Source organism: Taudactylus pleione, unplaced genomic scaffold, assembly GCF_031769625.1.
Source record: "Taudactylus pleione unplaced genomic scaffold, aTauple2 ptg000550l, whole genome shotgun sequence".
Taxonomy (NCBI): Eukaryota; Metazoa; Chordata; class Amphibia; order Anura; family Myobatrachidae; genus Taudactylus; species Taudactylus pleione.
The window spans coordinates 1,527,501-1,537,500 of record NW_028284952.1 but is presented as its reverse complement, the minus strand read 5'-3'; the positions used below and the strand labels follow the sequence as shown (position 1 = coordinate 1,537,500).

At 37.0% G+C, this 10,000-nt stretch overlaps 3 non-coding genes and 38 pseudogenes across 3 annotated transcripts in view; all 41 read right to left on the bottom strand.

Moving 5' to 3' along the window:
* Window positions 1-87: 87 nt before the first annotated feature.
* Window positions 88-206, bottom strand: LOC148488832 (5S ribosomal RNA; annotated as a pseudogene).
* A 115-nt stretch (window positions 207-321) lies between these two features.
* LOC148488831 (5S ribosomal RNA) lies at window positions 322-440 on the bottom strand. The gene has a single exon (XR_015870876.1). It is a non-coding gene; the product is annotated as a 5S ribosomal RNA (ribosomal RNA).
* A 336-nt stretch (window positions 441-776) lies between these two features.
* LOC148488830 (5S ribosomal RNA) lies at window positions 777-895 on the bottom strand (annotated as a pseudogene).
* Window positions 896-1,011: 116 nt separating this feature from the next.
* On the bottom strand, window positions 1,012-1,130 carry LOC148488829 (5S ribosomal RNA; annotated as a pseudogene).
* Window positions 1,131-1,246: 116 nt separating this feature from the next.
* On the bottom strand, window positions 1,247-1,365 carry LOC148488828 (5S ribosomal RNA; annotated as a pseudogene).
* A 116-nt stretch (window positions 1,366-1,481) lies between these two features.
* LOC148488827 (5S ribosomal RNA) lies at window positions 1,482-1,600 on the bottom strand (annotated as a pseudogene).
* Window positions 1,601-1,715: 115 nt separating this feature from the next.
* LOC148488826 (5S ribosomal RNA) lies at window positions 1,716-1,833 on the bottom strand (annotated as a pseudogene).
* A 116-nt stretch (window positions 1,834-1,949) lies between these two features.
* Window positions 1,950-2,068, bottom strand: LOC148488825 (5S ribosomal RNA; annotated as a pseudogene).
* Window positions 2,069-2,184: 116 nt separating this feature from the next.
* LOC148488824 (5S ribosomal RNA) lies at window positions 2,185-2,302 on the bottom strand (annotated as a pseudogene).
* A 116-nt stretch (window positions 2,303-2,418) lies between these two features.
* On the bottom strand, window positions 2,419-2,537 carry LOC148488823 (5S ribosomal RNA; annotated as a pseudogene).
* Window positions 2,538-2,654: 117 nt separating this feature from the next.
* LOC148488822 (5S ribosomal RNA) lies at window positions 2,655-2,773 on the bottom strand (annotated as a pseudogene).
* A 115-nt stretch (window positions 2,774-2,888) lies between these two features.
* Window positions 2,889-3,007, bottom strand: LOC148488821 (5S ribosomal RNA; annotated as a pseudogene).
* Window positions 3,008-3,123: 116 nt separating this feature from the next.
* LOC148488820 (5S ribosomal RNA) lies at window positions 3,124-3,242 on the bottom strand. The gene has a single exon (XR_015870713.1). It is a non-coding gene; the product is annotated as a 5S ribosomal RNA (ribosomal RNA).
* Window positions 3,243-3,357: 115 nt separating this feature from the next.
* On the bottom strand, window positions 3,358-3,476 carry LOC148488819 (5S ribosomal RNA; annotated as a pseudogene).
* Window positions 3,477-3,592: 116 nt separating this feature from the next.
* On the bottom strand, window positions 3,593-3,711 carry LOC148488818 (5S ribosomal RNA; annotated as a pseudogene).
* A 351-nt stretch (window positions 3,712-4,062) lies between these two features.
* LOC148488817 (5S ribosomal RNA) lies at window positions 4,063-4,181 on the bottom strand (annotated as a pseudogene).
* Window positions 4,182-4,297: 116 nt separating this feature from the next.
* On the bottom strand, window positions 4,298-4,416 carry LOC148488816 (5S ribosomal RNA; annotated as a pseudogene).
* A 116-nt stretch (window positions 4,417-4,532) lies between these two features.
* LOC148488815 (5S ribosomal RNA) lies at window positions 4,533-4,651 on the bottom strand (annotated as a pseudogene).
* Window positions 4,652-4,766: 115 nt separating this feature from the next.
* LOC148488814 (5S ribosomal RNA) lies at window positions 4,767-4,885 on the bottom strand (annotated as a pseudogene).
* Window positions 4,886-5,002: 117 nt separating this feature from the next.
* Window positions 5,003-5,121, bottom strand: LOC148488813 (5S ribosomal RNA; annotated as a pseudogene).
* Window positions 5,122-5,236: 115 nt separating this feature from the next.
* On the bottom strand, window positions 5,237-5,355 carry LOC148488812 (5S ribosomal RNA; annotated as a pseudogene).
* A 116-nt stretch (window positions 5,356-5,471) lies between these two features.
* LOC148488811 (5S ribosomal RNA) lies at window positions 5,472-5,590 on the bottom strand (annotated as a pseudogene).
* A 117-nt stretch (window positions 5,591-5,707) lies between these two features.
* LOC148488810 (5S ribosomal RNA) lies at window positions 5,708-5,826 on the bottom strand (annotated as a pseudogene).
* Window positions 5,827-5,941: 115 nt separating this feature from the next.
* LOC148488809 (5S ribosomal RNA) lies at window positions 5,942-6,060 on the bottom strand (annotated as a pseudogene).
* A 116-nt stretch (window positions 6,061-6,176) lies between these two features.
* Window positions 6,177-6,295, bottom strand: LOC148488808 (5S ribosomal RNA; annotated as a pseudogene).
* A 115-nt stretch (window positions 6,296-6,410) lies between these two features.
* LOC148488807 (5S ribosomal RNA) lies at window positions 6,411-6,529 on the bottom strand (annotated as a pseudogene).
* A 115-nt stretch (window positions 6,530-6,644) lies between these two features.
* On the bottom strand, window positions 6,645-6,762 carry LOC148488806 (5S ribosomal RNA; annotated as a pseudogene).
* Window positions 6,763-6,878: 116 nt separating this feature from the next.
* On the bottom strand, window positions 6,879-6,997 carry LOC148488805 (5S ribosomal RNA; annotated as a pseudogene).
* Window positions 6,998-7,113: 116 nt separating this feature from the next.
* Window positions 7,114-7,232, bottom strand: LOC148488804 (5S ribosomal RNA; annotated as a pseudogene).
* Window positions 7,233-7,347: 115 nt separating this feature from the next.
* LOC148488803 (5S ribosomal RNA) lies at window positions 7,348-7,466 on the bottom strand (annotated as a pseudogene).
* A 116-nt stretch (window positions 7,467-7,582) lies between these two features.
* On the bottom strand, window positions 7,583-7,701 carry LOC148488802 (5S ribosomal RNA; annotated as a pseudogene).
* A 116-nt stretch (window positions 7,702-7,817) lies between these two features.
* Window positions 7,818-7,936, bottom strand: LOC148488801 (5S ribosomal RNA; annotated as a pseudogene).
* A 116-nt stretch (window positions 7,937-8,052) lies between these two features.
* On the bottom strand, window positions 8,053-8,171 carry LOC148488800 (5S ribosomal RNA; annotated as a pseudogene).
* Window positions 8,172-8,287: 116 nt separating this feature from the next.
* Window positions 8,288-8,406, bottom strand: LOC148488799 (5S ribosomal RNA; annotated as a pseudogene).
* Window positions 8,407-8,522: 116 nt separating this feature from the next.
* Window positions 8,523-8,641, bottom strand: LOC148488798 (5S ribosomal RNA; annotated as a pseudogene).
* A 116-nt stretch (window positions 8,642-8,757) lies between these two features.
* LOC148488797 (5S ribosomal RNA) lies at window positions 8,758-8,876 on the bottom strand (annotated as a pseudogene).
* Window positions 8,877-8,992: 116 nt separating this feature from the next.
* LOC148488796 (5S ribosomal RNA) lies at window positions 8,993-9,111 on the bottom strand (annotated as a pseudogene).
* Window positions 9,112-9,227: 116 nt separating this feature from the next.
* On the bottom strand, window positions 9,228-9,346 carry LOC148488795 (5S ribosomal RNA; annotated as a pseudogene).
* Window positions 9,347-9,463: 117 nt separating this feature from the next.
* On the bottom strand, window positions 9,464-9,582 carry LOC148488794 (5S ribosomal RNA; annotated as a pseudogene).
* A 115-nt stretch (window positions 9,583-9,697) lies between these two features.
* On the bottom strand, window positions 9,698-9,816 carry LOC148488793 (5S ribosomal RNA; annotated as a pseudogene).
* A 116-nt stretch (window positions 9,817-9,932) lies between these two features.
* LOC148488792 (5S ribosomal RNA) overlaps window positions 9,933-10,000 on the bottom strand; it is a 119-nt gene continuing 51 nt past the window's right edge. The window contains exon 1 of the ribosomal RNA XR_015870711.1: window positions 9,933-10,000. This exon is cut by the window's right edge and continues 51 nt beyond it. This is a non-coding gene — a ribosomal RNA (5S ribosomal RNA).

Sequence of the window (10,000 nt, the reverse complement as noted above, 5' to 3'; positions counted from 1 at the left end):
TTACTTCTTAACTCAAGTAAATTCATTGATAAGTTGAAAAAATTAAATTAAAATTTAATAGAAAAGAATGTTATGGCAGTATAAAATTACCTACAGCACCTGGTATTCCCAGGTGGTCTCCCATTCAAGTACTAACCATGCCCAAAACTGCATAGCTTCCAAGATCAGACGAGATTGGGCATGTCCAGTGTGGTTTGGCTGTAGGTGCTCAAAAAAATTAACTTTAGACCTCTTTTACTTCTTAACTCAAGTAAATTCAATGATAAGTTGAAAAATGAAATGTAAAATGTAATAGAAAAGAATGTTATGGCAGCATAAAATTACCTACAGCACCTGGTATTCCCAGGTGGTCTCCCATCCAAGTACTAACCAGGCCCAACACTGCATAGCTTCCAAGATCAGACGAGATTGGGCATGTCCAGTGTGGTTTGACTGTAGGTGCTCAAAAGCATTAACTTTAGACCTCTATTACTTCTTAACTCAAGTAAATTCATTGATAAGTTGAAAAAATTTAATGTAAAATGTAATAGAAAAGACTGTTATGGCAGTATAAAATTACCTACAGCACCTGGGATTCCTAGGTGGTTTCCCATCCAAGTACTAACCAGGCCCAACACTACATAGCTTCCAAGATCAGACGAGATTGGGCGGGCTGTAGGTGCTCAAAAACATTAACTTTAGACCTCTTTTACTTCTTTACTCAAGTAAATTCATTGATAAGTTGAAAAAACTAAATGTAAAATGTAATAGAAAAGAATGTTTTGGCTGCATAAAATTACCTACTGCACCTGGTATTCCAAGGTGGTCTCCCATCCAAGTACTAACCAGGCCCACCACTGCATAGCTACCAAGTTCAGAGGAGATTGGTTATGTCCAGTGTGGATTGGCTGTAGGTGCTCAAAAGCATTAACTTTAGACCTCTATTACTTCTTAACTCACGGAAATTCATTGATAAGTTGAAAAAATTAAATGTAAAATGTAATAGAAAAGAATGTTATGCCAGTATAAAATTACCTACAGCACCTGGTATTCCCAGGTGGTCTCCCATCCAAGTACTAACCAGGCCCAACACTGCATAGCTTTCAAGATCAGACGAGATTGGGCATGTCCAGTGTGGTTTGGCTGTAGGTGCTCAAAAACATTAACTTTAGACCTCTTTTACTTCTTAACTCAAGTAAATTCATTGATAAGTTGAAAAAATTCAATGTAAAATGTAATAAAAAAGAATGTTATGGCTGTCTAAAATTACCTACAGGACCTGGAATTCCCAGGTGGTCTCCCATCCAAGTACAAACCAGGCCCAACACTGCATAGCTTCCAAGATCAGACGAGATTGGGCATGTCCAGGGTGGTTTGGCTGTAGGTGCTCAAAAGCATTAAATTTAGACCTCTATTACTTCTTAACTCAAGTAAATTCATTAATAAGTTGAAAAAATTAAATGTAAAATGTAATAGAAAAGAATGTTATTGCAGTATAAAATTACCTACAGCACCTGGTATTTCCAGGTGGTCTCCCATCCAAGTACTAACCAGGCCCAACACTGTATAGTTTCCAAGTTCAGACGAGATTGGGCATGTCCAGTGTGGTTTGGCTGTAGGTGCTCAAAAACATTAACTTTAGACCTCTTTTACTTCTTAACTCAAGTAAATTCAATGATAAGTTGAAAAATGAAATGTAAAATGTAATAGAAAAGAATGTTATGGCAGCATAAAATTACCTACAACTCCTGGTATTCCCAGGTGGTCTCCCATACAAGTACTAACCATCCCAACACTGCATAGCTTCCAATATCAGATGAGATTGGGCATGTCCAGTGTGGTTTGGCTGTAGGCGCTCAAAAACATTAACTTTAGACCTCTTTTACTTCTTAACTCAAGTAAATTCATTGATAAGTTGAAAAAATTTAATGTAAAATGTAATAGAAAAGAATGTTATGGCTATATAAAATTACCTACAGCACCTGGTATTCCCAGGTGGTCTCCAGTCCAAGTACTAACCAGGCCCAACACTGCATAGCTTCCAAGATCAGACGAGATTGGGCATGTCCAGTGTGGTTTGGCTGTAGGTGCTCAAAAGCATTAACTTTAGACCTCTATTACTTCTTAACTCAAGTAAATTCATTGATAAGTTGAAAAAATTAAATGTAAAAAGTAATAGAAAAGACTGTTATGGCAGTATAAAATTACCTACAGCACCTGGGATTCCTAGGTGGTCTCCCATCCAAGTACTAACCAGGCCCAACACTGCATAGCTTCAAGATCAGATGAGATTGGGCATGTCCAGTGTGGTTTGACTGTAGGTGCTCAAAAACATTAACTTTAGACATCTTTTACTTCTTAACTCAAGTAAATTCATTGATAAGTTGAAAAAATTAAATGTAAAATATAATAGAAAAGAATGTTATTGCATTTTAAAATTACCTACAGCACCTGGTATTCCCAGGTTGTCTACCATTCAAGTACTAACCAGGCCCAACACTGCATAGCTTCCAAGATCAGACGAGATTGGGCATGTCCAGTGTGGTTTGGCTGTAGGCACTCAAAAAAATTAACTTTAGACCTTATTTACTTCTTAACTCAAGTAAATTCATTGATAAGTTGTAAAAAATGTAATGTAAAATGTAATAGATAACAATGTTATGGCTATATAAAATTACCTACAGCACCTGGTATTCCCAGGTGGTCTCCCATCCAAGTACTAACCAGGCCCAACACTGCATAGCTTCCAAGATCTGACGAGATTGGGCATGTCCTGTGTGGTTTGGCTGTAGGTGCTCAAAAACATTAACTTTAGACCTCTTTTACTTCTTAACTCAAGTAAATTCAATGAAAAGTTGAAAAATTAAATGTAAAATGTAATAGAAAAGAATGTTATGGCAGTAGAAAATTACCTACAGCTCCTGGTATTCCCAGGTGGTCTCCCATCCAAGTACTAACCAGGCCCAACACTGCATAGTTTCCAAGATCAGACGAGATTGGGCATGTCCACTGTGGTTGGGCTGTAGATGCTCAAAAACATTAACTTTAGACCTCTATTACTTCTTAACTCAAGTAAATTCATTGATAAGTTGAAAAAATTAAATTTACAATGTAATAGAAATGAATGTTATGGCAGTAAAAAATTACCTACAGCACCTGGTATTCCCAGGTGGTCTCCCATCCAAGTACTAACCAGGCCCAACACTGCATAGCTTCCAAGATCAGACGAGATTGGGCATGTCCAGTGCGGTTTGACTGTAGGTGCTCAAAAACATTAACTTTAGACATCTTTTACATCTTAACTCAAGTAAATTCATTGATAAGTTGAAAAAATTAAATTAAAATTTAATAGAAAAGAATGTTATGGCAGTATAAAATTACCTACAGCACCTGGTATTCCCAGGTGGTCTCCCATTCAAGTACTAACCATGCCCAAAACTGCATAGCTTCCAAGATCAGACGAGATTGGGCATGTCCAGTGTGGTTTGGCTGTAGGCGCTCAAAAACATTAACTTTAGACCTCTTTTACTTTTTAACTCAAGAAAATTCATTGATAAGTTGAAAAAATGTAATGTAAAATGTAATAGAAAACAATGTTTTGGCTAAATAAAATTACCTACAGCACCTGGTATTCCCAGGTGGTCTCACGTCCAAGTACTAACCAGGCCCAACACTGCATAGCTTCCAAGATCAGACGAGATTGGGCATGTCCAGTGTGGTTTGGCTGTAGGTGCTCAAAAACATTAACTTTAGACCTCTTTTACTTCTTAACTCAAGTAAATTCATTGATAAGTTGAAAAAATGAAATGTAAAATGTAATAGAAAAGAATGTTTTGGCTGTCTAAAATTACCTATAGCTCCTGGTATTCCCAGGTGGTCTCCCATCCAAGTACAAACCAGACCCAACACTGCATAGCTTCCAAAATCAGACGAGATTGTGCAAGTCCACTGTGGTTTGGCTGTATGTGCTCAAAAGCATTAAATTTAGACCGCTATTACTTCTTAACACAAGTAAATTCATTGATAAGTTGAAAAAATTATATGTAAAATGTAATAGAAAAGAATGTTATGGCAGTATAAAATTACCTACAGCACCTGGGTTTCCAAGGTAGTCTCCCATCCAATTACTAACCAGTCCCAACACTGCATAGCTTCCAAGATCAGATGAGATTGGGCATGTCCAGTGTGGTTTGGCTGTAGGTGCTCAAAAACATTAACTTTAGACCTCTATTACTTCTTAACTCAAGTAAATTCATTGATAAGTTGAAAAAATTAAATGTAAAATGTAATAGAAAAGACTGTTATGGCAGTATAAAATTACCTACAGCACCTGGGATTCCTAGGTGGTCTCCCATCTTAGTACTAACCAGGTCCAACACTGCATAGCTTCCAAGATCAGACGAGCTTGGGCATGTCCAGTGTGGTTTGGCTGTAGGTGCTCAAAAACATTAACTTTAGACCTCTTTTACTTCTTAACTCAAGTAAATTCATTGATAAGTTGAAAAATTTAAATGTAAAATGTAATAGAAAAGAATGTTATGGCTGCATAAAATTACATACAGCACCTGGTATTCCTAGGTGGTCTCCCATCCAAGTACTAACCAGGCCCAACACTGCATAGCTTCCAAGATCAGACAAGATTGGGCATGTCCAGTGTGGTTTGGCTGTAGGTGCTCAAAATATTAACTTTAGACCTCTATTACTTCTTAACTCAAGTAAATTCATTGATAAGTTGAAAAAATTAAATGTAAAATGTATTAGAAAAGAATGTTATGGCAATATAAAATTACCTACAGCACCTGGTATTCCCAGGTGATCTCCCATCCAAGTACTAACCAGGCCCAACACTGCATAGCTTCCAAGATCAGACGAGATTGGGCATGTCCAGTGTGGTTTGACTGTAGGTGCTCAAAAACATTAACTTTAGACATCTTTTACTTCTTAACTCAAGGAAATTCATTGATAAGTTAAAAAAATGTAATGTAAAATGTAATTAAAAAAAAATGTTATGGCTATATAAAATTACCTACAGCACCTGGTATTCCCAGGTGGTCTCCAGTCCAAGTACTAACCAGGCCCAACACTGCATAGCTTCCAAGATCAGACGAGATTGGGCATGTCCAGTGTGGTTTGGCTGTAGGTGCTTAAAAGCATTAACTTTAGACCTCTATTACTTCTTAACTCAAGTAAATTCATTGATAAGTTGAAAAAATTAAATGTTAAAGGAATAGAAAAGACTGTTATGGCAGTATAAAAATACCTACAGCACCTGGGAATCCTAGGTGGTCTCCCATCCAAGTACTAACCAGGCCCAACACTGCATAGCTTCCAAGATAAGATGAGATTGGGCATGCCCAGTGTGGTTTGACTGTAGGTGCTCAAAAACATTAACTTTAGACATCTTTTACTTCTTAACTCAAGTAAATTCATTGATAAGTTGAAAAAATTAAATGTAAAATATAATAGAAAAGAATGTTATTGCATTTTAAAATTACCTACAGCACCTGGTATTCCCAGGTTGTCTACCATTCAAGTACTAACCAGGCCCAACACTGCATAGCTTCCAAGATCAGACGAGATTGGGCATGTCCAGTGTGGTTTGGCTGTAGGCACTCAAAAAATTTAACTTTAGACCTTATTTACTTCTTAACTCAAGTAAATTCATTGATAAGTTGTAAAAAATGTAATGTAAAATGTAATAGATAACAATGTTATGGCTATATAAAATTACCTACAGCACCTGGTATTCCCAGGTGGTCTCCCATCCAAGTACTAACCAGGCCCAACACTGCATAGCTTCCAAGATCTGACGAGATTGGGCATGTCCTGTGTGGTTTGGCTGTAGGTGCTCAAAAACATTAACTTTAGACCTCTTTTACTTCTTAACTCAAGTAAATTCAATGAAAAGTTGAAAAATTAAATGTAAAATGTAATAGAAAAGAATGTTATGGCAGTAGAAAATTACCTACAGCTCCTGGTATTCCCAGGTGGTCTCCCATCCAAGTACTAACCAGGCCCAACACTGCATAGTTTCCAAGATCAGACGAGATTGGGCATGTCCACTGTGGTTGGGCTGTAGATGCTCAAAAACATTAACTTTAGACCTCTATTACTTCTTAACTCAAGTAAATTCATTGATAAGTTGAAAAAATTAAATTTAAAATGTAATAGAAATGAATGTTATGGCAGTAAAAAATTACCTACAGCACCTGGTATTCCCAGGTGGTCTCCCATCCAAGTACTAACCATGCCCAACACTGCATAGCTTCCAAGATCAGACGAGATTGGGCATGTCCAGTGCGGTTTGACTGTAGGTGCTCAAAAACATTAACTTTAGACATCTTTTACTTCTTAACTCAAGTAAATTCATTGATAAGTTGAAAAAATTAAATTAAAATTTAATAGAAAAGAATGTTATGGCAGTATAAAATTACCTACAGCACCTGGTATTCCCAGATGGTCTCCCATTCAAGTACTAACCATGCCCAAAACTGCATAGCTTCCAAGATCAGACGAGATTGGGCATGTCCAGTGTGGTTTGGCTGTAGGTGCTCAAAAACATTAACTTTAGACCTCTTTTACTTCTTAACTCAAGTAAATTCAATGATAAGTTGAAAAATGAAATGTAAAATGTAATAGAAAAGAATGTTATGGCAGCATAAAATTACCTACAACTCCTGGTATTCCCAGGTGGTCTCCCATACAAGTACTAACCATCCCAACACTGCATAGCTTCCAAGATCAGATGAGATTGGGCATGTCCAGTGTGGTTTGGCTGTAGGCGCTCAAAAACATTAACTTTAGACCTCTTTTACTTCTTAACTCAAGTAAATTCATTGATAAGTTGAAAAAATGTAATGTAAAATGTAATAGAAAAGAATGTTATGGCTATATAAAATTACCTACAGCACCTGGTATTCCCAGGTGGTCTCCAGTCCAAGTACTAACCAGGCCCAACACTGCATAGCTTCCAAGATCAGACGAGATTGGGCATGTCCAGTGTGGTTTGGCTGTAGGTGCTCAAAAGCATTAACTTTAGACCTCTATTACTTCTTAACTCAAGTAAATTCATTGATAAGTTGAAAAAATTAAATGTAAAAAGTAATAGAAAAGACTGTTATGGCAGTATAAAATTACCTACAGCACCTGGGATTCCTAGGTGGTCTCCCATCCAAGTACTAACCAGGCCCAACACTGCATAGCTTCCAAGATCAGATGAGATTGGGCATGTCCAGTGTGGTTTGACTGTAGGTGCTCAAAAACATTAACTTTAGACATCTTTTACTTCTTAACTCAAGTAAATTCATTGATAAGTTGAAAAAATTAAATTAAAATTTAATAGAAAAGAATGTTATGGCAGTATAAAATTACCTACAGCACCTGGTATTCCCAGGTGGTCTCCCATTCAAGTACTAACCATGCCCAAAACTGCATAGCTTCCAAGATCAGATGAGATTGGGCATGTCCAGTGTGGTTTGGCTGTAGGCGCTCAAAAACATTAACTTTAAACCTCTTTTACTTTTTAACTCAAGAAAATTCATTGATAAGTTGAAAAAATGTAATGTAAAATGTAATAGAAAACAATGTTTTGGCTAAATAAAATTACCTACAGCACCTGGTATTCCCAGGTGGTCTCACGTCCAAGTACTAACCAGGCCCAACACTGCATAGCTTCCAAGATCAGACGAGATTGGGCATGTCCAGTGTGGTTTGGCTGTAGGTGCTCAAAAACATTAACTTTAGACCTCTTTTACTTCTTAACTCAAGTAAATTCATTGATAAGTTGAAAAAATGAAATGTAAAATGTAATAGAAAAGAATGTTTTGGCTGTCTAAAATTACCTATAGCTCCTGGTATTCCCAGGTGGTCTCCCATCCAAGTACAAACCAGACCCAACACTGCATAGCTTCCAAGATCAGATGAGATTGGGCAAGTCCACTGTGGTTTGGCTGTATGTGCTCAAAAGCATTAAATTTAGACCGCTATTACTTCTTAACACAAGTAAATTCATTGATAAGTTGAAAAAATTATATGTAAAATGTAATAGAAAAGAATGTTATGGCAGTATAAAATTACCTACAGCACCTGAGTTTCCAAGGTAGTCTCCCATCCAATTACTAACCAGTCCCAACACTGCATAGCTTCCAAGATCAGATGAGATTGGGCATGTCCAGTGTGGTTTGGCTGTAGGTGCTCAAAAACATTAACTTTAGACCTCTATTACTTCTTAACTCAAGTAAATTCATTGATAAGTTGAAAAAATTAAATGTAAAATGTAATAGAAAAGACTGTTATGGCAGTATAAAATTACCTACAGCACCTGGGATTCCTAGGTGGTCTCCCATCTTAGTACTAACCAGGTCCAACACTGCATAGCTTCCAAGATCAGACGAGCTTGGGCATGTCCAGTGTGGTTTGGCTGTAGGTGCTCAAAAACATTAACTTTAGACCTCTTTTACTTCTTAACTCAAGTAAATTCATTGATAAGTTGAAAAATTTAAATGTAAAATGTAATAGAAAAGAATGTTATGGCTGCATAAAATTACATACAGCACCTGGTATTCCTAGGTGGTCTCCCATCCAAGTACTAACCAGGCCCAACACTGCATAGCTTCCAAGATCAGACAAGATTGGGCATGTCCAGTGTGGTTTGGCTGTAGGTGCTCAAAAATATTAACTTTAGACCTCTTTTACTTCTTAACTCAAGTAAATTCATTGATAAGTTGAAAAAATGTAATGTAAAATGTAATAGAAAAGAATGTTATGGCTATATAAAATTACCTACAGCCCCTGGTATTCCCAGGTGGTCTCCAGTCCAAGTACTAACCAGGCCCAACACTGCATAGCTTCCAAGATCAGACGAGATTGGGCATGTCCAGTGTGGTTTGGCTGTAGGTGCTCAAAAGCATTAACTTTAGACCTCTATTACTTCTTAACTCAAGTAAATTCATTGATAAGTTGAAAAAATTAAATGTAAAAAGTAATAGAAAAGACTGTTATGGCAGTATAAAATTACCTACAGCACCTGGGATTCCTAGGTGGTCTCCCATCCAAGTACTAACCAGGCCCAACACTGCATAGCTTCCAAGATCAGATGAGATTGGGCATGTCCAGTGTGGTTTGACTGTAGGTGCTCAAAAACATTAACTTTAGACATCTTTTACTTCTTAACTCAAGTAAATTCATTGATAAGTTGAAAAAATTAAATGTAAAATATAATAGAAAAGAATGTTATTGCATTTTAAAATTACCTACAGCACCTGGTATTCCCAGGTTGTCTACCATTCAAGTACTAACCAGGCCCAACACTGCATAGCTTCCCAGATCAGACGAGATTGGGCATGTCCAGTGTGGTTTGGCTGTAGGCACTCAAAAAAATTAACTTTAGACCTTATTTACTTCTTAACTCAAGTAAATTCATTGATAAGTTGTAAAAAATGTAATGTAAAATGTAATAGATAACAATTTTATGGCTATATAAAATTACCTACAGCACCTGGTATTCCCAGGTGGTCTCCCATCCAAGTACTAACCAGGCCCAACACTGCATAGCTTCCAAGATCTGACGAGATTGGGCATGTCCTGTGTGGTTTGGCTGTAGGTGCTCAAAAACATTAACTTTAGACCTCTTTTACTTCTTAACTCAAGTAAATTCAATGAAAAGTTGAAAAATTAAATGTAAAATGTAATAGAAAAGAATGTTATGGCAGTAGAAAATTACCTACAGCTCCTGGTATTCCCAGGTGGTCTCCCATCCAAGTACTAACCAGGCCCAACACTGCATAGTTTCCAAGATCAGACGAGATTGGGCATGTCCACTGTGGTTGGGCTGTAGATGCTCAAAAACATTAACTTTAGACCTCTATTACTTCTTAACTCAAGTAAATTCATTGATAAGTTGAAAAAATTAAATTTAAAATGTAATAGAAATGAATGTTATGGCAGTAAAAAATTACCTACAGCACCTGGTATTCCCAGGTGGTCTCCCATCCAAGTACTAACCAGGCCCAACACTGCATAG